Source organism: Pongo abelii, chromosome 3 (genome assembly GCF_028885655.2).
Source record: "Pongo abelii isolate AG06213 chromosome 3, NHGRI_mPonAbe1-v2.0_pri, whole genome shotgun sequence".
Lineage (NCBI taxonomy): Eukaryota > Metazoa > Chordata > Mammalia > Primates > Hominidae > Pongo > Pongo abelii.
The window spans coordinates 204033923-204057601 of record NC_071988.2 but is presented as its reverse complement, the minus strand read 5'-3'; the positions used below and the strand labels follow the sequence as shown (position 1 = coordinate 204057601).

The 23679-nt window shown below is 37.1% G+C and overlaps 1 protein-coding gene across 1 annotated transcript in view; it reads right to left on the bottom strand.

Annotated features, from left to right (window-relative positions):
* TENM3 (teneurin transmembrane protein 3) overlaps window positions 1–23679 on the bottom strand; it is a 2759728-nt gene that overhangs the window by 1045322 nt on the left and 1690727 nt on the right. Inside the window, exon 7 of the mRNA XM_054553580.2 lies at window positions 19180–19342. The gene's annotated coding sequence lies outside the window, so the exon portion shown is untranslated. The remainder of the gene's footprint in view (window positions 1–19179; window positions 19343–23679) is intronic.

The window sequence follows — 23679 nt, the reverse complement described above, 5'->3', positions numbered from 1 at the left end:
TGGCTATATTGCTTGGTGCAAATACGTTTATAGTTCTTCATGTTTATGAACAGAACATTTTCCACTTCCATAATACTCCCTTTGTTCTATGGCTATAATCTTGAGTTTCACTTGAGATGATATTGATAAAGTAACTCCAACTTTTTTTTGGTTTTTACATTTACCAGGTACTTCTTGTTTATCCTTATACTTTCTAACATGTTTTAAAGCTTTATTTTAGATGTACTTTTTACAAGCAGATGGGTTTTGCCTTTCATCCCAGTCTAAAAGTCTTTGTCCCTCTATAGGAACCCTCATTTACACTTATTAACATATGAATTTGATTTCATTCTCACACTTTTAATAAACTATTTAATATTATATACTACTTGATTTTCTCATTTCTTTAATTGTTACTTTTGCTGAGTTCATCAAGTTTCTTTTAACTCATCTTGCACTCTCTATTTCCAACCTCCCCTGCTCCCCGCCCTGCATTAAAGGAAAATTATGTGAGGCAACTGTTATAAGCAGTAGATTTTAAGTGGTTAAATTGTATTATGAATAGTTAAGAGCTACGGGTAGAAGATTTTATGTCAAAGAATGAAAATAAAACACTTAAACAATTTTTGTAAAATATGAGTTTTTTTTAACAATGGGAAGAGTTGGTATTGATTTTTTAATGTGTTCCCTAAAATAGAAACTTGGTAGAAGACACAGTTGGTTTTTAAAAATTTGGTTATTTAAAAGTGGAATTCCAGAGGGTGTTGAATATTCTTTTCACAAACCACTGAAAACAAGAGGAAACAGAACTACATGTCCTCAAATGTAATCTCTTTGTGAGGCCCGATGTAGGTGGCTGGCTTTTAGTAATCTTTCCTGTCTAATGACATCAGATGAAAGCAGGCCGGCTGTCAAACATTTACAAGCTTACACTTAGCTCAAAGTTGGGTATACAAAAATCGCGGTGATTCTTTTATTTAGTAATCTATTCTGTTCCGTAAGGTGCAATTATCCTGCAAACATAGCATCTTAAACAGCTTAAAAAGCTAATTAGTGTAGGCCCTTCGGAAAACCTCAAACATTTTGGTCCTTCCAATTCTTCTATGCAAATGCTGCTCCGCAGAAAGTTCCCAGGCTGAGGAAATGGAAATCTTTCCAAAAATTCATAAAGGCTCTGATCTGCATCCCCTCTTCACATTATCTTTACACTGTGTGATTTTAAAATAAAATATGTTTAAAAAGTTAAGCACATCAGTGGTTAGAGATCTTTGTTGAGCAAGCTAAGAAGCCTCCTTCTCCCTTCCCCCAAAGATGTGCAAAAACTTTTAACTGTCCTCATGCTTCTGCTGGGCCTTCTGTCCTTTATCCCATACATGTCCCCAAAGGAGCTCATTGGGAGGTAAATGAATGCAACGGATTCTCACTAAGCATTTTTATTCAAGTCCATCCATCGTCACATTCTGGAGAGCACGGGGGAAGTGAGGTGGGGAGCAGCAGTAAAAACAGTAGCGAGCTGTGAGTGGTGCAGTTTGTCATTGTTCCCCACACAAAAGGCAGACTGTCACAATAAACAGCATTTACTCCTTTCATATTTGTGGCTTAGGGCTGGAGAAGGGGAGGTGTCACTGGTCGTAACTGTAGAACACATAAATAATAATAGTAGCTTGCAAATCATAGATCAAAGAAAACAGAGGGAGTTGGCAGTGATGAAGCCAAGAAAATAGATGCTTCCAGCACAAGCTAATTTACTACCCTTTAAAAAATATGTTCTTCCTTCTAACAGTAAAAGTGGAATGATTATGTTTGCCCTTTCAGCTGCAGGTAAGGGAGATGAAACTTCTAAATCATCGGTCTTATGAATTATTTTGGGCACACAAGTATGGGTAGATTGTTTTTCATTCAAGAGATATTTTGTAAGTTAATGGGCATTACCTTTACAAACTAGATGTGAGTGGGAACCCTTCTGCTGACTGTAAACACTACTGTGTTGCGTACACCAGCTTGTTAGAGCCTGTAGGAATGCATGCATGAGGCCTTTCAGATGAGCTTTCTTAGAGAGAAAAATTGATTTTGTGATCTGAAAAGAATTCCTGGTTTCTATTACATTTGGACAGTCTGATCTCGTCGGAGGTAAGACATCCAGCACCCTGACTATTTCAGGCTTGAATTACACCTTCCCTTTTGGACTCTCCAAAACATGAGAAATATGACAGCATGCAATGCTAAAATTGAGTCCGCGTACGATACAGACCCTGGGCAACCTTGTCATTCTCTGCAACCTATGGAAACTCAATGGGAGAATTCCCATAAGATGACAGAGACTGAGAAACTCTCCCCACGCTATTACAATATTGGAAGGTGTGCTGCTGGTGAAGGCATTTACTGCTGGTGAAAAGTGTGTATTGTGGCTTCTAATAAAAACCTGCGAAACCACATGGGTGTAAAGTAATTTTTTTTCAACTTTTCAAGAAACCGGTGACAATGCTAAGTTCACTGTTTTAGCTTTGGGTGTGAAGTATTTCACCCTATTTGTGATGGCAGGTTTACATCTGTGCTGTAACCTATTCTTACAGCAACATAATTGGAACTAGATTTCACACACAGACAGGGTTTCTCTTTGTGGATTGCCTGTGATTGCCCCCAACACAAAATATGATAAATTGTGTATGAATCACACATGTATATTAGCACTCTATGTGAGTATAGGAGGATTAGCTAGTACTTTTCCAAAGAAAGAAAGCTTTGTCCTAATATGGAAAGTTGACAATCCCCAGGGCGCAGAAGGAGCTAGGCAGTCCTGAGCATAATAGTGGAATGCCCTAGACAGGAGAATAACCTGGAGTTTACTTGTGAAGACATTTTGGCTATCAGCATGTGAGTAGTCAGGTTGCAAACTTTGCTGGTTGTTAGCCCTAACATTTGCTTTCGTACAGCAGTTTTGACAGTTGCACTGCTCACAGCAAACTGCCATCGGAGTTGTTCTGCTTCAGTGCCACTTGGCTGTCACAGCCTGTCACGAGGCAAGAAAGCTCTAAAAACCTAACCCCATGCGACAGGGTTTAATCATTCCTATTACTCCTGTTGCCTGCACAGGCCACCTTGGAGCCCATAGCATTCAATTTTACCCTTCCAACAGCACCTGTTTCATAGGCTTCCATTGTTTTATTATTATTTTAACAGAGTGATAAGCTACATTGTTTTGAGGAGACAAAAAATCAGCAAAGAAATTGATTTATTTATCAAAACAATAATACTGAAATTGACCACTGATGAACCAAGCCCAAATGAAATGAAGGCTGTCTAAGTTGAAGTTGCTTTTTTTCCTATTTATGCTACCAGGCAAGAAGGGAGGTAACCCTTCCATTGTTTCACTAGGATAATAAGGCAGAAGGGAATTGGTTATTTCTCCTTTAGACAAAGCATATGGGAAAAGACATTAGCAACTTTTGTCCCCGTCACCCTTTGTCTCGGATATCTTTACATGCACTTACTTGCTTTTCTTGATCTGTGAAATTAGGAGAGCCCACTTCTTGGTCAGTGGCCAACTCCTCTAGCACAGAGACACTCACTGAGGATTATTTAGAGATTTGGTACGTCATCATCACATATTTCCCAAGGAAGTGCCCTCAACTGCTATCAATGAGGCGACAGTACACCAGAGATCACACACTTAGCCTCCTTCTTGTTTGTTAAAATAAGAGACAGCAATCAGGGACAATATAATATTCCCCACCATAACGAAATGCAGACAGTCTTGTAAACAGTACTAGTATTGAATTCATCAAGACCCAACAAACTTTGACTGATATTTACTCTTACAAACACATAGTAGTCTATTCCCACAACAATCCACAGAGAACGGGAAAGGCAGGAGAGCAGCATTACTAAGGATAAAGTGACAGAAATGCGTGTATTGATGTCACTTAGCCACATATGTTATAGTATCTCTTCTGGAGTACATGTTTGAGTTAAAAGTTGTTTAATTTTGGCCAAATATAATGATTTCACATAATTAATATAAATAATTGGTCTGATTTCTGAATGGTCACTTCAACTTTGTGTTTAGATTCAAGCCATCTAGCATAGTATGTGTATTCAAATTTTTAAATTAATTGGCTCTTATCCTTTTAAAAGATTTGACAAACTTCTTAGTTTATCCAAGGTATAATAGATTTTTAATTAGAACAATCTGAATCTTTTCCTAGAATCATGTTATACCAGAAAAATAATCACATTAAGTAAAAAAAAGTAAGAGTACAAAAAAGGAAAGAACATTTGCAAAACTAGTACATTGGAAAGTTTTAAATGGAAATAATAAAGAAAAATTGAGAATAATGAAAAAACTAACCGAATACTCTGCAAGTAAGTGAATGGTGAACAACTGGATACAAGATTAGGAGGCCTTTTGTTCCCCTCCTTTTAAATATCATTAGAATAAAATGCAATAAACACAGGCTAGTGTCTAGGATATGTGCAGAGACCAAGGACTTCACCACTTTAATTTACTGGCATCTTGGCAATAAAATTGCCCAAGCAACTGGCACTGAGCTGACCCTCATGTCTGATACAGGAGAAACTAGCAAGAGTTCACTGGCAACCAGCAAACCCTCAGGTTTGCCCTTGAGAGCTGACTTTCCAAAATCTAACAAAACACGTGACCTTAATAATGTCTTTGGAAAGGTAACAGTAATCAAGGCTAGAGGAATCCTTTGGCCTGTAGAATAACATTTTCGTATTCTGGGGGTTGCATGTTATATTAATTAAGGGTCATGACTAATAATGGAATAGAAATGTCAGACACGGGTTTCTATGAGACAATTAGAAACTCTTTAGAATTGTCCAATCCTGAAACGAGAGTCATGACTGTAGTTGCGTTTGCCTGCTATCCAAGGCCCTCCAGAACACGGTTCAGCCTACCTTTCCAGCTTTCTATAATCACCTCCCAATCACAACCCTCCCATCCAATCCAGATTGGCTTAGTAATCATTTCTTAAACATATTTAATACATCTCCACTGTCATTCCTTTGTTAATGGCACTTTCTATTGAAATGTTCTTCCCTTCTTTACCATGTGAGATATTACCCATCTTTTGAAGACCCATTTCACAATCTTTTTTATCCATGAAATATTTCCTCATTTCTCCACCCAAATATGTCTCTTTCCTCTACTGAAACATCTAAAGCATAGTGTTTGTATTTTCCTGACAAAAATACGTCATTTTACTTCTGTCTTTTTCTCCCTATTGTTTTATAAGCAATTTAAGAGCAAGGATTATGTGATTGTCTGTGTGTGTGTGTGTGTGTGTGTGTGTGTGTGTGTGTGTATCACTGGGATATAGAACATAGTGCTGGCAAAGGCATTAAATGAAGATGATAAGTTGTTTCTTTGTTATTGTTGTTTCTTTTATTTTGTTAAAACCATCATAGATAACTTCAAGACTTGCTTTTGTCAAATATGCTAATGTGATTGCTAGTCTAGTTACTTGATGGAAGACTTGTGATTAGTAAACTGATTTATAGCATAAAAGATGGTTTAAATATCTGCTGACATAACTATATGTATAAAAAGTGTTTTGCAAAAAAAAAATACTTGTCAATCTCATACAGTTGCTTCTTTCCCCACATCATTTTACTACCTAAATGAATCAAGACTCATTAAGCTCCCAAATTCTATTAACTCTCCCCAGTGTTGCCTGCCGGCTGAGGAATCCCAACCCATCATTTTGATGAGTACAGACTTACATAGTCCCTCCTCTGTACCTAGTACAATGTGTGGGTATGACATGGAAGGAGATCTCTAAGTCACTCTGCCATCTGCTTGTCCAAAGTAAAAAACAACAAAACTACACTCAGATAATAAGCAGTACCTAAAACATTTCTTTTGGGACCTAAAACTGTAATATGTTACTAATGTTACCCATAGTGTCTTTTCAACTGGGTCTGTTTGCTGTTGATTTCAAAGGAAGTCTGTTTGATAATCAGCAAATAATCTAAAGTTGAGAAAAATGGCTCATGCCCAAGCACCAACCTGTACAAATGTTTTTATATACCGAACTCAAGATAAATCCATCTTTTTTTTTTCATTTTTGCAAAAACAACTGTGAGTATTATCAAAAAATAGCTGACTGTTAACTAGACAACTAGCCAGATCTCTAATGCTCCACGCGGACTCTGGCTGTTGCGTCTCCGTCTGTACAGCCTACTGCCTGCCTGTTTTGAATTATGGGGAGCAGAGAAGGGAATCCAAGAGATAAGGATTCAATGGCATAGGTTGCCTCTGCTCTTGCTTTCATGGGGGAGATATTTTTCTCTTTTATGCTTTGACAGTGTCTGATTATATAGGATTCCAACCAACCTCCTCACTTTTAAAGCATTTCTGTGTGAAGAATACCTGACCTACAGTTTGCTGAATACCAGGTGCAGCTCTGATTACCTTCAGGTGTCCTAATGCTATTTGTACACATGTATTTCAGCTCTTTCTCATCCTTTGAGTCTGTTTTATTTTACACTTCCAAACTTGAGGATTCTTATTTCCTTTAAACAAATAGAATGACACTTATTAAGCAGAGGAATGCATTTGTAAGATGAATCAATGAATCATAATCACATACTTCCGCATCCAATGTTAGGTTTCAGCTATGAACACTAAATCTCTATGGTGTGAGTGACAGCAGGTAAAGGTTTTAAACTCATTCCAGCACATGGGATAAGTCTCGTCAGTTATGAAATTGCCACTGAGCTATTTTTAGTTTCTTTTCTTTTCAGTACTCCTTTTTTTTTCCTTGATCACATTATATGCCATGATTTTAAAAGATCTATTTTTTTTTCTATTTTGGAAACAAAAATAGAAATTCCTACCAACTGTTGACTTAACTTTTTCATAATTTTACTTTCTGTTCTGTGCTGTCTGTGCAGCAGGGGTTTGAGAAAATAAAATGGAGTATGTTGTGAATGACTCACACTCCAAAGAAATAAAATGATACCATTGGAGTGTGAGATAATAAATACCACTTTCCTTGTTCTGTTTTGATTGATACCTACATTCCATTTTAATTTTTTTTTTGAGATGGAGTCTCGCTCTGTCACCCAGGCTGGTGTGCAGTGGTGCGATCTCTGCTCACTGAAACATCCGCCTCCAGGGTTCAAGCAATTTCCCTGTCTCAGCTTCCCTAGTAGCTGGGACTACAGGCACCTGCCACCACGCCCAGTTAATTTTTTTGTATTTTTAGTAGAGATAGGGTTTTACCATAATGGCCAGGCTGGTCTCAATCTCCTAACCCGAGGAGATCTGCCCACCTCGGCCTCCCGAAGTGCTGGGATTACAGGCGAGAGATAGCTACATTCCATTTTAAAATCTAAACGTAGTAACAAGGAATTTCAACAACTTATGTTATGGGTGACCTTGTCAGAAACAAGTCTCATTTCCTTTCTGCAGAGCTGGTGCGGTGGAGAGAACCGTAGTTGAGCCACAGACTGAGATTGAGAATATCAAAAGCAATGGCCTTTATAAAACAGAAATTAGGAATGTGAGTCCAGGCTGCTACTTTTAAGCTAACGAGTTGAAAAGCAGCAAATCTGCCAAAGGGAATTGAAATAATATGCAAGAAAGCCAAGTCAGGAAACAGGAGATAAGAATCAAGGTGATGGATTACAAAAAACCTGTGGTATACCTAGTGGAGAGGGGTAGGCTCAGGCTCCTGCAGGCAAGTTGTGACACTGGCTCTGTGCCTTCTTTTCTGTTCTTAATTTACAGGTCAGTCTCTGTCCCTAACAAAAGATCATGACAACAATTCTCAATCAAAACTCCCACCCCAACACAAACAATGCGTGATACCAACTAATTTACATGGAAAAAAACTAAACTTGGATGGAGGAAAGTGCCAGCACCTGCTCTATGGCTACAACCGTAGGATTTTTTTCTGTAGCGATGACTGTTGGTTCTTGGTGTGATGAGGCCAGTGCTCATGCCTACTACCCTAGGGCTTCCCTTAGGCTGTTGTACTCTTGAAAATGCGTAATCAGCGAGGTGGGATGGTTAGCACTCTGGACTCGGCCAATGTGTAATCGGTTCTGGATCAGAAAGCAGGTGCGTAACAACACTGTGAGGAGAAAGTTCCTAGAACGGATCACAGAAGAAGTGTAATAGTCTTGGATTGCAGACTGGGAAAATGACAGTTTCTTGTTTTTTTTTCCTTTGGAAGGCTGTAGTAGTCGCTAAATTCAATTTTAAAAACGATTCTACCTTTAACATCAGCAGAAAACAAGATGGTTTGTTGGAAATAATTTGGGCTTCCAAATTAATTCTTGAGTTAAAAGACTGGACTCTTCATTTACTGAGGAGCTTTATATGACTCCATTTTCCGGTCCCTAAATTAACCCTAACCCCGTAATGCCATTGTTAACTTTGAGGAAGTAAATTACCCTGAATCTCCAGCATGGAGATCTTAACAAAATAAGTGCTAATAATGTATCCCAGTAAACATAAATATATAAAATACAATTTTGATCATCCTACTGTGTGGTATGAGTAGCTGAAAGTTAGTCATGTGGCCAGTTTGAACAAACAGCCAGCTGGTGAAAGGAATATTTTCACAAATTATTTCATGCTGAAATATTTTAAAGTAGGGGTCTCTCTGTAGAAGCAGATACAGCCTAAGTCAAGGGCATGCTGGTATGAAAATTAAAACAAAGTAATTGATTGTCGTTTTCTAAAAACGCAGAGGTGCTCTTCAATCACCCCTGTCACATACTGACCTTGCTGGAAGCCAACAGCATTCTTTTATATCATAGTTCTCTAAAGATAATGCTATGGGTATCTGTTACCCTTTTTAAGAACTACACAACATGTGCGTGGCCCAAAACTGACCCAACAAATCTCAGAGAAGCATAAGAGAAAGTTGCGGCCTCTTTGCTTTATTTGATATCTACCCAATATGTGATATTTGGTGGGGAACCGTGGCCTGGAAATCTGTGGGGTGTTATAAAAGTAAACATTTTGGGCTAATTAATGTCCTGGAATGAACTAGAATGAGTGCTTTCCTAAGGCTGACCAGACACAACAAAAAGTTTGGAATAAAATCCTGTGGAGATGTATTTCTAGAAAAGGAGTAATTGGATCCACTGAGTAGAAAAGTTAACTCTGCCTAGTTCAGCTAAACAGAAACCAGAAGAAAGGGCTAAAAAGGGTTTTATTTTATTGTTGTGATAGACCTATGGACCTATTATAAGTGATAAAGTTGGTAAAACTGTTAAGCACAGAAGATGAAATTTTCTTTAGCTTTCCCTAACTTTTTCATCATTTAGGACACATGCTAGGCACCAAATAAGACATGGTCCACCCTTGCCTGAAGAACTCATAATTCTGATCTCCTCTCTTGAGGTTCTGCTACCCCCCAACCATGAACAAAGTGAGCTTTCAAGCCACCCTCCAGTAGCTCAGGATCACAGTAACACCTCACCCAAGTTTCGTGGCTGGAAACCTTTACTTTTCACGTCCAATAAAGCATCCCTTTCCCATGTTCTTTCTTCTCTGCTTTCTGCATGGACCAAAGCAGATGGACAAACTCATCTCTGTTAAGAGGCTGATAACTGATCAGTGGGTTCTGTCTCATTGACTTGGGAGGGATTTCATTTTAATAAGGGATCACTGAAGACAGAGAAATTAATCTACAGAAATAAATAATTAATGGTACTGTGACAAGATAGTAAGAGACATATTTCGGGCAAGTGGGTTGTTCTGGAGCCCCTTTAAGAACACCTTGTTAAGGACTATTTGATCCATACATTACGCTAACTCTAGTTTTCCCACTTACAGAAAGAGGTCAAATTTGATAATAATGGGCATTAATTTAAAGAAGAATTTGAGACAAAATTAATGGTCTGAAGTTGCAATATAACTTTCATCTTGCAATATTCACAAAAGAAGCTGAGCTTGTTAACACACCAACCATCCTAAAAGTATACAATATTGACAATAAAAGCACAACATATAATAACTTTAAAAAGAAATCTTCTTTTGAAACACTGCTAGCCAGAGTGCTCTGCAGATGAAAAGCAGAGAGAGACTTTCTCTTTATTACAGTCACATACTTGCCCTCAAACATTTTGCTTTTGAATGGGCAGAAATGAGTTTTCTTTTTTTTTTTTAAAAAAGCAGCATTTCAAACAATGTGTTTTCTTGTGATAAGAGATCTGTTTTAATGTCTTTACAAAAGAGGACCTTCAAAATGGTATGTTACAGGGGAAAGCGTTAGGATTACAAATCACACTGATTTTAAAGGACCCCAAAATCTGTCAAATTGCCCCACCCTTGGCAAGTTCATTCTGCAAGATGCATTTTTCTTTTTCCTCAGGAAGATTTATGTTAGAGTTATTTATTAGTTAGTGCTGCTTTGTGAAGAAAAACAAGCCAAAAAGGACCTCTTTTAAAATTTATCAAAAACAGTTCCCACCATTTTTTTTCTAATCACAAGGGATAAAGTCAAATTAATGTATTTTCTTCCTAGAAATCTCCTCTAGAACAATCTTGTTTAGAGAATAACCACTTATGAAGCCAACTTTACTGTTACATTTTTCTTGCTATGTCTTTCCTTGAAAGTAAATGCTTCACTTTAGCATCTTGATCTTATACCATTATAATAAATGTCCTCTAACATAGAATTTTAAAAATATGTTTGACTTATGTGTCTTATTTAGCAAAATTATTTGAAAAATATTTTAGAATTATTCTATAATATTCTAGATTTAAGTTACAGCGTAATAATTTATGCATGGTGTACGCAGTGACACCTGGCCCTCGGCCTCCTGTCTAACAATATACTAGACAAGAATTATTACTCCATAATTCACACCCTGTCATGTCTTATTGCTTAATTAAAGCACAACCTTCCTCTACATGACAAGCAATTGGACTGTTAACATTATAGATGATTATCCAACCTAACATATTTTATTTTTACAACTTACTTTTTTTACATACACAGGATGCTTATTTCAGGGACACCTACCTCTGAAAACATGAAAAATCTGTTTCTTTACTCGCCTTCTGGCTACTGTATAAACCATCACTAGCAAAAACATGGGCAAAATATTATGTGTTAGGAATTAGTAATTTCGATACAGAAATAGTCGTCTACCATCTATAAAACAGATTACTATGTGAGTTTGATGGCATTTGAGTGTTTAACATTTTCTTTTCTATGTTCTATTAATGACCAAGTTAACACTAAGGTCTACGTATAGGTGCATGTACTTGTGAAATAAATGTAAATAAATAAAATGTTCACGGTCTGTATAAGAAGACCTTTAAGTTCTACTGGAGAATGCAAAAGAGAATAAGTACATGATCAAACCTACCACACACTTGGATAAGAAGATTATGTAGTGCAAAGATATTATATTTCCTCAAATTTATCTAGGAATTTAATAATAATTCAGTTCAAATTAAAAAATCAACAGCAATATTTTTAACTTGACAATGTGATAATAAAGTTTTTGGGTTAAAAAACAAGTACTTAAAAATTACTAGGAGAATCCTTGGGGAGGAGAGGAGAAAGCAGTAAATAAGAAGCACTTACTCCTGTCCTGTACTAAAACAGATGAGAGTGGTACAATAATTAGCATAGCTAGATGCTGGTAGAGACATGCCAAGAGAATGAGAGAGATCAAAGTGAGTGTGGAAATAAACACAAATGCAAATAGAAATTTGGTGATGACATAAGTGATATTTGAAATAAATGGAATACAAAAAACTGGTTAACTATTTGAAGAAAAAAGAAAACTGGACTCTTACCTAATTCTCTACCTCAAAATAAATTTCAAACAAATCAACATTTTAACATGAAAAATAGAATCATAAAAATTCTAGAACATAAATTCATTTATAAAGTTGGTAAGACTTTTCCAAGAAGGATGTAAAACTCACAAGTCATAAAGACTGACAAAATTAAGCAGGAATGTAACAAATAAAAGCAAAGGGCAAATGGAAATCTGGGAGAAAATATATATTTGATACATATAAAATAATAATTTTCTTAATTTTCAAATAAAATATTTAACTCAATCATAAAAAAGATAATTAGCACCATAGAAAAGTGGGCAAAAATTAGGAAAACTACATTCTTGACTATATCAATATGGCCATCTTGGATATGATATTGTACTCAAGTTTTGCAGATGTTACCACTAGGGGAGACAGGACAAAGGGTACTTGGGATCTGTCTGTATTATTTCTCTCAACTGTATGTGAATTTACAATGATCTCAAAATAAAAACTTTGATTTCATTTTAAAAAGTACAAAAAATTTAAGAAAGGCAATTTATAGAAATAGAAAAATTCTCATGCCCAATAAACAGATGAAAAGATATTCACTTTTAGTCAAAATGCAAATAAAAAGGGGATGGGAAGAAATTTCTCCTTCTATTAACTTGGTAAAAATTTAAAATGCTCAATAAATAATGCTGTTAAGGGCGAGGGTATGAGGAAAATAGTCTCTCTTTTATTGTTGGTGGAAATATAAATTTGCATAATCTTATTAGAAGGCAATTAGGCTATATACATAAACAAATTTTAAACCCACTTGCCCTTGACCCTCTGATGGGAATTGACTTCATGAATACAGAAGCAAAGGATGGTTTCCTGGATGCCAAGTGGAAGCAGATATGTATGCAGAGATATATAACCACACTGTTTGTAATAGTGAATAATTGGAAATGACAAAAGGGTACATCAATGGGAAAAAATACTGACTAAATACATTTTGGCACACCCGTAAGTAAGCAGCTGTTAAAAATAATGTGTCGAATATCTCTGAGCTAATAATACACATCAAAAGTAAACAGGGAGGAAGCAATGTGTAAAACAATGTAAACATTTTAGTATAAGTAAAACAAAAAATAGCTGATTAGTAGAGAAGTAGTTCAAGGGATAGGTACGGTAGATGATAAAAAGAGAGGCAAACAGATTTCTGTGTAGGGAAAAATAAAGTGGTACGTAAGTAAGCAGAGTCACAGTTATACAGGTAGAGTAAGATAGGCAGATAATTAAATGGCTGTCAATAGAAAGTATACAGCCAAAGAAAAAAATTTTTCGATTTTTTTCCTTATTACTACCCGCAGACTACTGTACCCACCTCCTTAAATACCTTATCTTTGAATCATCAGACTCCATCACCCTTCATAGCCATTCTTTGTAATCATCTGCAGACCCCCCAGGCCATTCGCCTGCATTCCTTGGAGATTTTCTATCCTGGTTTACTCTCACCCTTTCCAACATTACTCCTGACAAAATCCTGGGTGACTTGAATATCCACGCTGGTCCTTTCAATAGCCTGGCCTCTCCCATTTGAATACCAAAGTTCTTGGACTCCAGCCTCCTCCACTCTCCTTTAACCACTCACTAACATGGTTGCAGTCTAGATTTGTTCATTACGAATAACCTCTCCTTTATCTCAATGTTTAGCAGCCCACTGTTAATGCTCCCTCCTCCTGCTGTTCATTTCCGGCTCCTTCCCTAGGGAACTCAGTCAGCCTGCAGCTGCACCTACACTCTTTTGATCCTAACACCATTCGTCTGCCTCTCACCCTCTCCCTTATCTGCTTATCCAGTTTCAATTCCACAATCCTGACCTAGAGTCACCTCCTATCCTACACTATCAACTCACTTGCTCCACTTGAGTTCCTAAATAGTCATTTGGTAAAACCCCAACTATTGTTAAATCCAATTCTCTGTCAACTCTGTATCTGCGTGTGCACAGCTGAATGTCCTGAAGAAAACTACACAACACATAGATCAAATTGGGGATCACTCACCTCCACAGTCCTTTTGTGTTTCTGGGTTTTCATATTATTTCCCCATTCTGTTTATTCTCCCTCCCCAATCATAATTTCATGCATTTTTCTGTATCTTCAGAGCTTCTCCACAATCCTCAGCCTCAGCTGATGACCTTGTACATAGCATTAACAAATGAAACGGAGAAGTGAGCTAGAAGAGATCTTCCCCAAGCTCTCTCCTTATCTAGCTCCCTTTCTGCATTTGTGCTTCCTTATAGCAGTTACTTTGCAATGGCTCAGCCTGCACTCTTGCCGTAGGACTGATCCCCTCTCATGGACCTCAGGGGACCTCAACAGTTCTTCCTTCTTTCTTGCATCATCCACTTTCCCTTATCAATGGAATCATTCCTAACAAATATAACAGTTATAAAACATACTAATATCGTTCTTTAAAAAACACTTTCCCCCTTCTTCTGTCTATAGCTACCATTTCATTTTTTACCTTCTGATTTCATAACAAAATTCCTTCAATGAGCAGTCTCTCCATTTCCCAATTTCTCTCCTCTATTCTCTTGGGCCTATTTCAGTTAGATTTTCTCTCTCACCACCAATGACCTAACATCGATAATTTAAGCCAATCTTCCCATTCCCTGACATAATGATGGAATTTTACAAACGGCTTCCACTTGGCGTCCAGGAAACCACCCTTTTCTGGTTTCCTCCTAGTTCATTGGCGACTCTGCAGAATCCTGAATTCTTAACATTGGGGTGTCCATGTTTCAACCCTCGATCTTCCTTTCTTCTCTACTCACAATCACTCCTTTCACGATTTTACCCAGTCAGATGACCTTAAATACCATCTATATGCTGAGAATTCCTGAATTCCTATTTTCGACCAATATCTAAAGTAGACTCACAGATTACACTGTTCACCTGACATTCGCAATTAGAAATCTAACAGGGATCTAAAACTGGGCAGGTCCAAACTGCAACCCAACCCACTTCTTCTCCTAGTCTTCCTTACCTTAGTAGATTATAACTCCATCCTTCTAGTTGCTCAGACAAAAAACTTTGGAGTCATCTTTGGCCCTTCTTGATCTCTCATCTCATACCCAATCTATTAGCAAATTTTGGCAGTTGTGCTTTCAAAATACATTTGGAATGTAAAACTGCTTGGGACCAGTTCTTCCTCTACCATTCTGTTCCAAGCTTCCCACATCCTTTGCCTGGATTTTTGCAATAGTCTCCAGCTAGCATCTCTGTTCTGCCCTTTCTCTTGTTTAGTCTGTTTTGAGTTTAACAACCAGGGATATCCCTTAAAAATATCCATCAGATACCACATCAAATCAGTCAGAATAGCTATTAATTATTGAAAAGCCAAAAAACCTCTGCTGGTGAGGTTGCAGAGAAAAAGGAATGCTTTTACACTGTTGGTGGGAGTGTAAATTAATTCAACCATTGTAGAAGACAGTTTAGTGATTCCTCAAAGACCTAGAGGCAGAGATACAATTTGACCAAGCAATCCCATTACTGGGTATATACCCAAAGGAATACAAATCATTCTATTACCAAGACACATGTGTGGGTATGTTCGTTGATGTACCATTCATAATAGCAAAGACATAGAATCAACCTAAATGCCCATCACTAATGGACTGGATAAAGAAAATGTGGTACATACACACCGTGGAATACTATGCAGCCATAAAAAGGAACAAGATCATGTCCTTTGCAGGGACATGGATGGATTTGGAAGCTGTTATCCTCAGCAAACTAAAGCAGGAACAGAAAACCAAACGCCACATGTTCTCACTTGTAAGTGGGAGCTGAATGATGAGAACACATGGACACATGGCAGGGAACAACAGACCCTGGAGCCTATCGGGGTTGGGTGAGGGGAGGGGAGGGAGAGCATCAAGAAGAATCACTAATGGATGCTGGGTGTAATACCTAGGTGATGGGGATGATCTGTGCAGCAAACCACCATGGCACACTTTTACCTATATAACAAACCTGCACATCCTGCACATGTATCCCTGAACTTAAAAGTTGAAGGAAAAAAAATATTCATCAGATTATGGCATCTCTCTCCTCAAAATCCTCCCAAATTCCACATCCAGGAAAAATGTCCTTTAAAAGCTCCCTATCTTACATAGATGAAAAATTAAAATCTATGCGTGGCCCCCATTTTCTGAGTCTGTGGCTGTCCTGCCACTCTTGCCCTGGTGCCCACACTCCGGCCTATTCCGCCTCTCTGAGCCCCTCTCCTGCACTCGCCTCACCAGTGTCTTTTCTGAGAGCCTTTACATCAGCTTCTTTCTTCCCGGAATGATTTCCCCAGGTATCTGCAGTGTTCCTTCCCTCCCCTCCTTCAAGCCTTTGCTCAAATATCACTTTCTCAAGAAGACTTTGCTTATTTATAAAAGCACTTCCAATCATCCTTCCCTATTTTACTTTTCTCCATAGTACTTATCACCACATCACATATACACACATACATCTATATTCTTATTTATTCTGTCTATAGTCTGTTTTTTCCCACAAGAATATAAGCCCCATGAGAGCCAGAAAGTCTTTTTTAAAAAATTCGTTTTGCTTAATATTACAATCCTAGCACCAGAAATAGTTCCTGGTACATAAAAAGCCCTGACTAAGCATTTGTTGAGTTAATGCATAAACGATATATAGATATTTTTTAAGTATGCACTTCTGTGAAAGAAATTTTAAGAAAGTCTAACTAGTAATTATTTTAGAGGAGAGAGAATTTTGTAAATTTCTGTATTTTTTTTTCTAACCGTGTATATTGTTACTTTTCAGAAGTCAGAATTATAACATCACAAATTATATTGGCAGCAAAATGATAGGATATCTGTTACTTTTTTTCTATATACTTCTGTTTTTTTTTAAAGGTAAAAAATGTTTTAAATAAATCTACATGTTTTAAAAAATTGCTGTTAAAGTTATAAGCAAGGTCAAACAGTAGTGGAATAAGGAATTGCTGAGCTCACTGAATAGCCCCACATCTGAAGAACTGTGTGAATTTTAAATGAAGAAATAGTATAAGATGCCTAACAAATGACACAAGCGATAAGTAATAAGTGTTCTGATTTGAAGTGCAGAGAAGAGTTTACTGAGGTTTGATTATATTATGTGGAGCTAGAGGGTGAACACCATTTCTCCTGCTATGTTCATTCATGTGTCAACTAATAATAATGTGGTTATGATGTAATGCAGCAATGGAAAACTTGGATCTGGTAGTCCATGTTCAGAAACAGAATAGACTGAGCTGGTTTTATTAGTTTGAGTGATAGGCTATTATATTAATGGTTCCACCCGAGACAGGGTGGCCCTCGCTCATCCTAGTGCTGACTAGGCCCCATTTCCTAATGAATGATGGCCTCTGTCAGGCACCAGCACTCTGATCATCTGACACGTACAAAGAAAAAAGTTACTAATAATTCAGGCCCATTTTGCCAACTTACATCCAAAGGTATTGATAAGGCAGTATTGTTAAAGCATGCTGAGTTTTCAGTTAACTGCATTAAAAATATGTGAACTCCAGTAGAATTATCTGCCAATATTATGAACATATGGCTCCTTTTTTTAACTAATAAATATTTCTACAGATATGAGACTAATGAAGCACACAGTGATACTGCCTTTTCATGATTATTAAATATACAAATTCTCAAGAGATACTAATAGATTTAGGTCATCACAAGCATAATTTCATAGAAAACCACTTCAAGTACCAGGCCTTACTTAGCATATTATCTATGATGAATGAATGTGGTATGAACACACAATAACAGAAATAAAAATAAACAACTTGGCTTGTTGAGGTATGTATTTCATGCTCAATGCACCTAAATAACTTTTTAAAACAGAAATGTTATACTATTTATATTTCAGTGGCCTTGTTACATTGTATTGGATGCTGGGCTTTACCAAATTACAAAAAGATCTTACAGTCAAGAAGCTGCCCCATTTTTATTCCATTTCAGTCATAGAAAGACAGCCTTGACGCTAAAAGCATTTTCTATTTTTTTATGAGATCATCAGCTCGGGATTTTCTGATATCTCTCAATTTTTCTCCACTTCAGCTTTTCTCATAGGTAATAATAAAGCTATTTTGATAGAAATGTAGCCATCTTACGGTTTTCTTTTTAAGTGGGGCTCCGTATTTTTCCCAGTTTGAGACAGTAGGTACAGCAAAGTACAGCCGAGTGGAAAGAGGGCAATGTGTGGAAGCAACATGTTCTCCCGAATGCTTCAGGAATCCAAAGTTTGAATTCTCTCTCATTTTTGTTACTAGTTCACGGTGGTCCCTCCTAGATATTTTCTGAAACTAAACTTGTTTCCTTCTACCACATTTTTCTTGACTTTTTTTTTTTCCAGTGCTGATTTTTTGGAATGTGTAGGTTTGGTAATTTTTGTCATTTTCAAGACTGATTGCAGTGATCTCTATTGTTTGGTACTTTTTCCTTTGGTTTTCACAATTTGCTTTTTCTACTTCTGTTCATTTTGTTGTATCGCTTATCTTTCTTAATAAAGTATTAAACTATCACTTGATACTTTCTTGAACTAGAGCTCTCTGTGGTCTCCATTCCCTTGCTCCCCTTTAAAAATATATGTAGTAAGACTCAAGTCCCATTTATATTTTGTCTGAATAACACATATATATTCATAGTAAAACATGTTAAAGTTAATATTCTGAAATTATCATATCATTCCTATTTTTCTAAAAAATAATCAAAAGTGAATTTTTCATAATTGTTAAGATATTAAAAATATCTGTCATTAAAAACTTCAAGATATAGAGAAATCTAATATAGTATAATTTTGTTCATTTTTAGCAAATGGCTCTGTCCATAAATTTTATTTCAGACTACTAAACCACCTAGATCACGCCAAGTGGTTTATTAAATTTCATGGAAGTCAGAGGTTTAGAATACCTGTAGATTTCATTCAGGATGAAATAAACATAAAAGAAACATTTCAGTATGTGCTTTGGTTGAGGCTGGGGATTAGGTGTGTTTACAGTTAGGTAAATTTCTGAAAACTAAATTCAGGGACTAAAATTGGATTTGATTTCAAACAATCCTTCCATAGCATATGCACCGGTTGCTGCGCAACACAATTTAATATCAACAAATGATGCCAAGTGATTTTTGCATACTGTAATTGGCTTGCAAGTTTTGCTGCTTGAAAATTGTGATGAGAATGTGATTATTTAAATTTCAATGGCTATGTTAAAAATGCTAATTTTTATAATTAAAAAAACCTACAACAAAAAAACCGACATCTTAAAACTGAAGAAAAGAACTGTCTTCTGTGATAATAAATGTACGACAGTCTGCAAAGTTCTTCTTCCACCCCTTGGGAAAGCACAGACCATATTGAGGTAGCTTTTGATGCTGGTCTACTCACCTAGCTTCTCTGATGAGTTGGCTGTGGAAAGCTTATATAGAGGCAGAGCTCAATTAGTGTAATTTATGTATCCTTGGACGTCAATCATTCCTGTTGAGAGGTGGGACTCGCAGGCTCTCAGTGCATTAATTAAGAGCTCATCTCAGCAGAGCCATCTTTCTACCTAAGGACCAAAAAGAAAGTTTTAATTAGATTTTTAAAAGCAAGTATGTCACATATGAAAGCAAGTATAGTTCTTTAGTTGGTACGAGAGGCAACAATTGGAAGGGGCTCTTCCAGACAATACAAAGGGCACCAGTTCTCAGTCATCTGTGACATTATGAGTAAGCGGGGGAGCTTCAGTCTTAAACATTGGTTTCGACCTTTGGACAATCACTTCATGAAATCACTGAAATTTTGACTATGTTGTTTCATTGCCAGCATCATTATTGGACCCCTGTCTAATTATCGATACAGAGCTGATGCTGATTGAATGCAATTACAACGTCAAGGACAGACAGGAGTTTTCTCTGATGGCTGGCTTTTTGTTCCAGGCTAGCTTCTGACTGAATATGCAGTGGGCAATACAATGCAAGTTCAGCAAAAGGGAGTGAGGGAACTTGCACAACGCATCAATTTCATGGGTTCGGTGATGGAGTGAGTGTGCCCTTGCCGGCTAACCTAAAAATATAGGGACTCGAGAGAGGTAAAAACTAGCTAGGCTCACTGGTGTCAGCTGCTTGAGAGAGGCTGTTCTCCTGGAATGGCTTGTGTGAGGCCATCAAACGTACTCCTTAGGGCTCACTTGGGAAATAATAGATACATTATTGATTAAAATATTTATAAATTAAGGGAGGGAAAACAAACTTTAAAAGCTAGTTCAGATTCTACAAGGAAAATATATCTACTCATAGCTATTAACCCCTCTCCCTCCATAATTAAGGAGGGAGGTTCAGAACGCATGCTTGGGAGAACAAAAACAAATGTTTGTCAATAGCCAGAAAAAAGCAAATAGGAAAACTAACCTAAAAATACAGGGACTCGAGAGAAAACAAAAGGAAACACTACGAACAATCAAAACACTACATCTTAGAAACCGTGAAGAAATTACCAAACCTAAATATTCTAAAACATCACCATTGGAAAAAGCAGAGGTACAAAATTTCCGCTTTCAGAAAGGTTATAGACAATGGGGACATATAAACCCAAGAAAAACAAGCACAAAATAAAGGATGTCATAAGAGTAAGGGGGTTTCTAACAAACACGACCAGTACAATGCGCAGATGATTCAGAAAGCAAGGAAAGCTCCGGCTCAAAAGAACAGAATGTGTGTTCCACTGTTTCTCATTGGTGTTATATTTCATTTTATTTTTTCTAAGGGAGGGTGTTTAGGAAATCCAGTTACTGTATACACTATAAATTTACCACCTAACTAGCATACTTGACACGTACTGAATAACAGCCACAAACCTGACAAAAGAAACTATAGATTTTACGGGTATATAGCTCGTGCAGTATGTTTCTAAATGATAGTGTATGATGAAAACGTTACTGTATGGACAATTTGTCAGAAGAATAAAGCTGGAAAATTGTAACCCATCATTTATGTTAATGTTCATAAAGATATTTTATAATCCTTTCTCAGCTCTTTCCCTTCACATATTTTTCCAGCTATTTTTCCTCATTTATTGTGCTGTATAATGTTTATTGCACAATACGTAGAGTAGTACTCCCCAGATACGAGTTGGCAATTGTGCTGGTTACACCAATCTCGTGTGCCCGATAAATTTATGTAATACCACATCCTGCATCTGAGTACCATTACTGTGTCTTTCAGTGCAAAATTTTTATTTGCATTTAAGCTAGGGCATATCCCAAAGTCAGATGACCGCTTGGGCATATCATACTCAAGGATGTCTAAATGGTAATATTAATATATACAGTGTCATGTCTTGTGGTTATGTGCAAGTTATTTACCTCAGGAATCTCTTTGTTTTCCAAGGAATCCTCAAATTATATTTATGATAGAATGAGGACAGAACATGTTAAAATTAACAGACACTGAATGCAGTTATTTTTAAAGGAGAAAAACCTCATGATGTGCCTCTTCATGTGTTGTCAGCGTTTTTTTCCCCCTGAAGAAGTTACATGTGGTCTTGTGATCTGAAGACACCTCCCAGCGACATTGACCAGGGCCACTCTATTATACATTCCTTGTCAGTTCCTATGAGCCTTGTTTCTTAAGAGCGTGACAGGAGGAAAAGGCTTCAGAACAGGCAGCACATTTTTGTGCTTTTAGCCAAAAGTATGAATCTTCTTATTGCTTAAATGTGTAGCTTCATAGGAACCTAACATTAGGATTTGGGGTAAAAGTAAGCATTTTCGTGAATGAGAATTTTTTTGTTTTTTACATGAAATCTTCTCAATTGGATGGGACCTTTCAAAGTTAGCTAAAGTGGAAGTTCGGGTTAAATTGTAAGTGGAGCAATGTATCTGTACTAGACTTTGGGATTTGTTCTGAAATTGGTTGCAATGGTGCCATGGTGTTCCAAGGAAGAGAACTTGGTCTGTATTTGAAGAACTACCGGTAGCTGATGGAAGACCTGAGTTCACCTCCCCAGCCCTTGTTTCAGAAAATTCACATTGTTTTTCAAAGATTCTTGTGATCTGAGACTCTATTAGATACTTGACTTGGTCCAAGACTCTCACCGCCCCAGGAAGTGATTGTGTTATGGGCCACATATTTCTCCTGGCTTCCCCTCCTAGTAGCCAAGATGGCGGCTTCAGGACAAGAAAGCACGCGGCATCGCCTCTTCCCTTACGATTTCAATGGGCCTCCCCTAGTTCCTATCAACATGGCAGGGGCTGTTTTATGTATCCATTTGGTGAACTGGGGGTTTATGAAACAGTGAGTCCCCACAAGGAATCATGGAGGCTCAGTCGGCTCCAATTCAAATTTTAATTTGTTCATGATTTAAAAATAACCTAGTTGAGGCCAGGATTATTGGGTTTTAATGGTATTTGGGTGTATACACTCACATAAAGCTATGTGGCCCTGGAAAACAAACAGATTGTATCTACTCACAGAATAGTTTTTCCTAGGTGAACCAGTAAAATTTTTTGAACAGTTAGCTAACTCATTCAGAGAAATCAGCCACGTTAGTAAATATTAATTTGCCACGTTTTCTATACTCATGGGATTTACATCCAAAGGCAAGCTATAACGAAGCTCCGGATAAAATGGTCTAGTTCTGTTGTCTTATCATTGGCAAATACATGTGAAAGAGCAGGTTTATTATTGTGTGACAACCTCTACTCTTTTTGCATAATTTTATCAGAAGGAATAGAAATTTATATTTTCTTTTTTCTTTTCTGAGACGGAGTTTTGCTATTGTCGCCCAGGCTGGAGTGCAATGGCGCTGTCTCGCCTTACTGCAATCTCTGCCTCCCAGGTACAAGCAATTCTCCTGCCTTAGCCTCCCAAGTAGCTGGGACTACAGGCACGTGCCACCACGCCCAGCTAATTTATGTATTTTTAGTAGAGACAGGGTTTCACCATGTTGGCCAGGCTGGTCTCGAACTCCTGACCTCAGGTCATCTGCCCACTTTGGCCTCCCAAAGTGCTGGGATTACAGGCATGAGCCACCATGCCCAGCCAAAATTTTTTATTAGAATATGTTATAAGAAAAAAAGTAGACATTAAATTAGAACTTTGGGTTCAAAAATCACACGTAGTATTTATAGCAGAAACTGGGACTCCCAGAAGTCTTTAAATGGCAAAAATACCAGCTTTGAGTTTTTATAATTTAGTTGACAATTGTGAAATTTGTTATCGGAGACTTTCTTATTTCTATCAGTGAGAACCCATATAGCAAACTGTACAGATACTAATTCGATCTAGTAGCACTAAGGAAAGACAAATCAAGTCTTGCTCTAGTGTCTTCTAGAATGTGTGGGTTTGCAGAACAGGAATGGGTTAGTGCTCTGTGAAATCTATTTATTTAGATAGAGTTTGTCCCAGGCCATGTAAGAGGGATGTCTGGGTTGGGTTATCAGTCTTTCATCATTGACATTTTATTATTTAGTTTTAATGCTGAGATATTTTATTGTATATGAGTCTAAGACAGGATATTAAATAAATGATGATTTGGTCCAATATTGATGCAGCATTACAGTAAGTTTATATATTTTAAAACTTTTCCTAGTTCTGACTGAGGAAAAATGATTAATTTGTAGTGACTTTCTTGACATCTAAAATTATTGGAGGGAAACCAAGCATCAAATTTGTTGGGCATTAGGTTATGTAAATAATGTCAACTAATATTTGTTTATATGGGATGCTACAAGTACCACATTATTTTCTTGTAACTCTTTTACAAGTTTAACAACAATGGGGGAACATAATTAAAGTACTCTATTAAGGACATGCTCTAATGTAATTTTTGAATGAAAATAACTGTAGAGGTAAAGCCACAGTGATGAAAAACAGTGGAATAAATCTATATTTATTTAAAAATAAT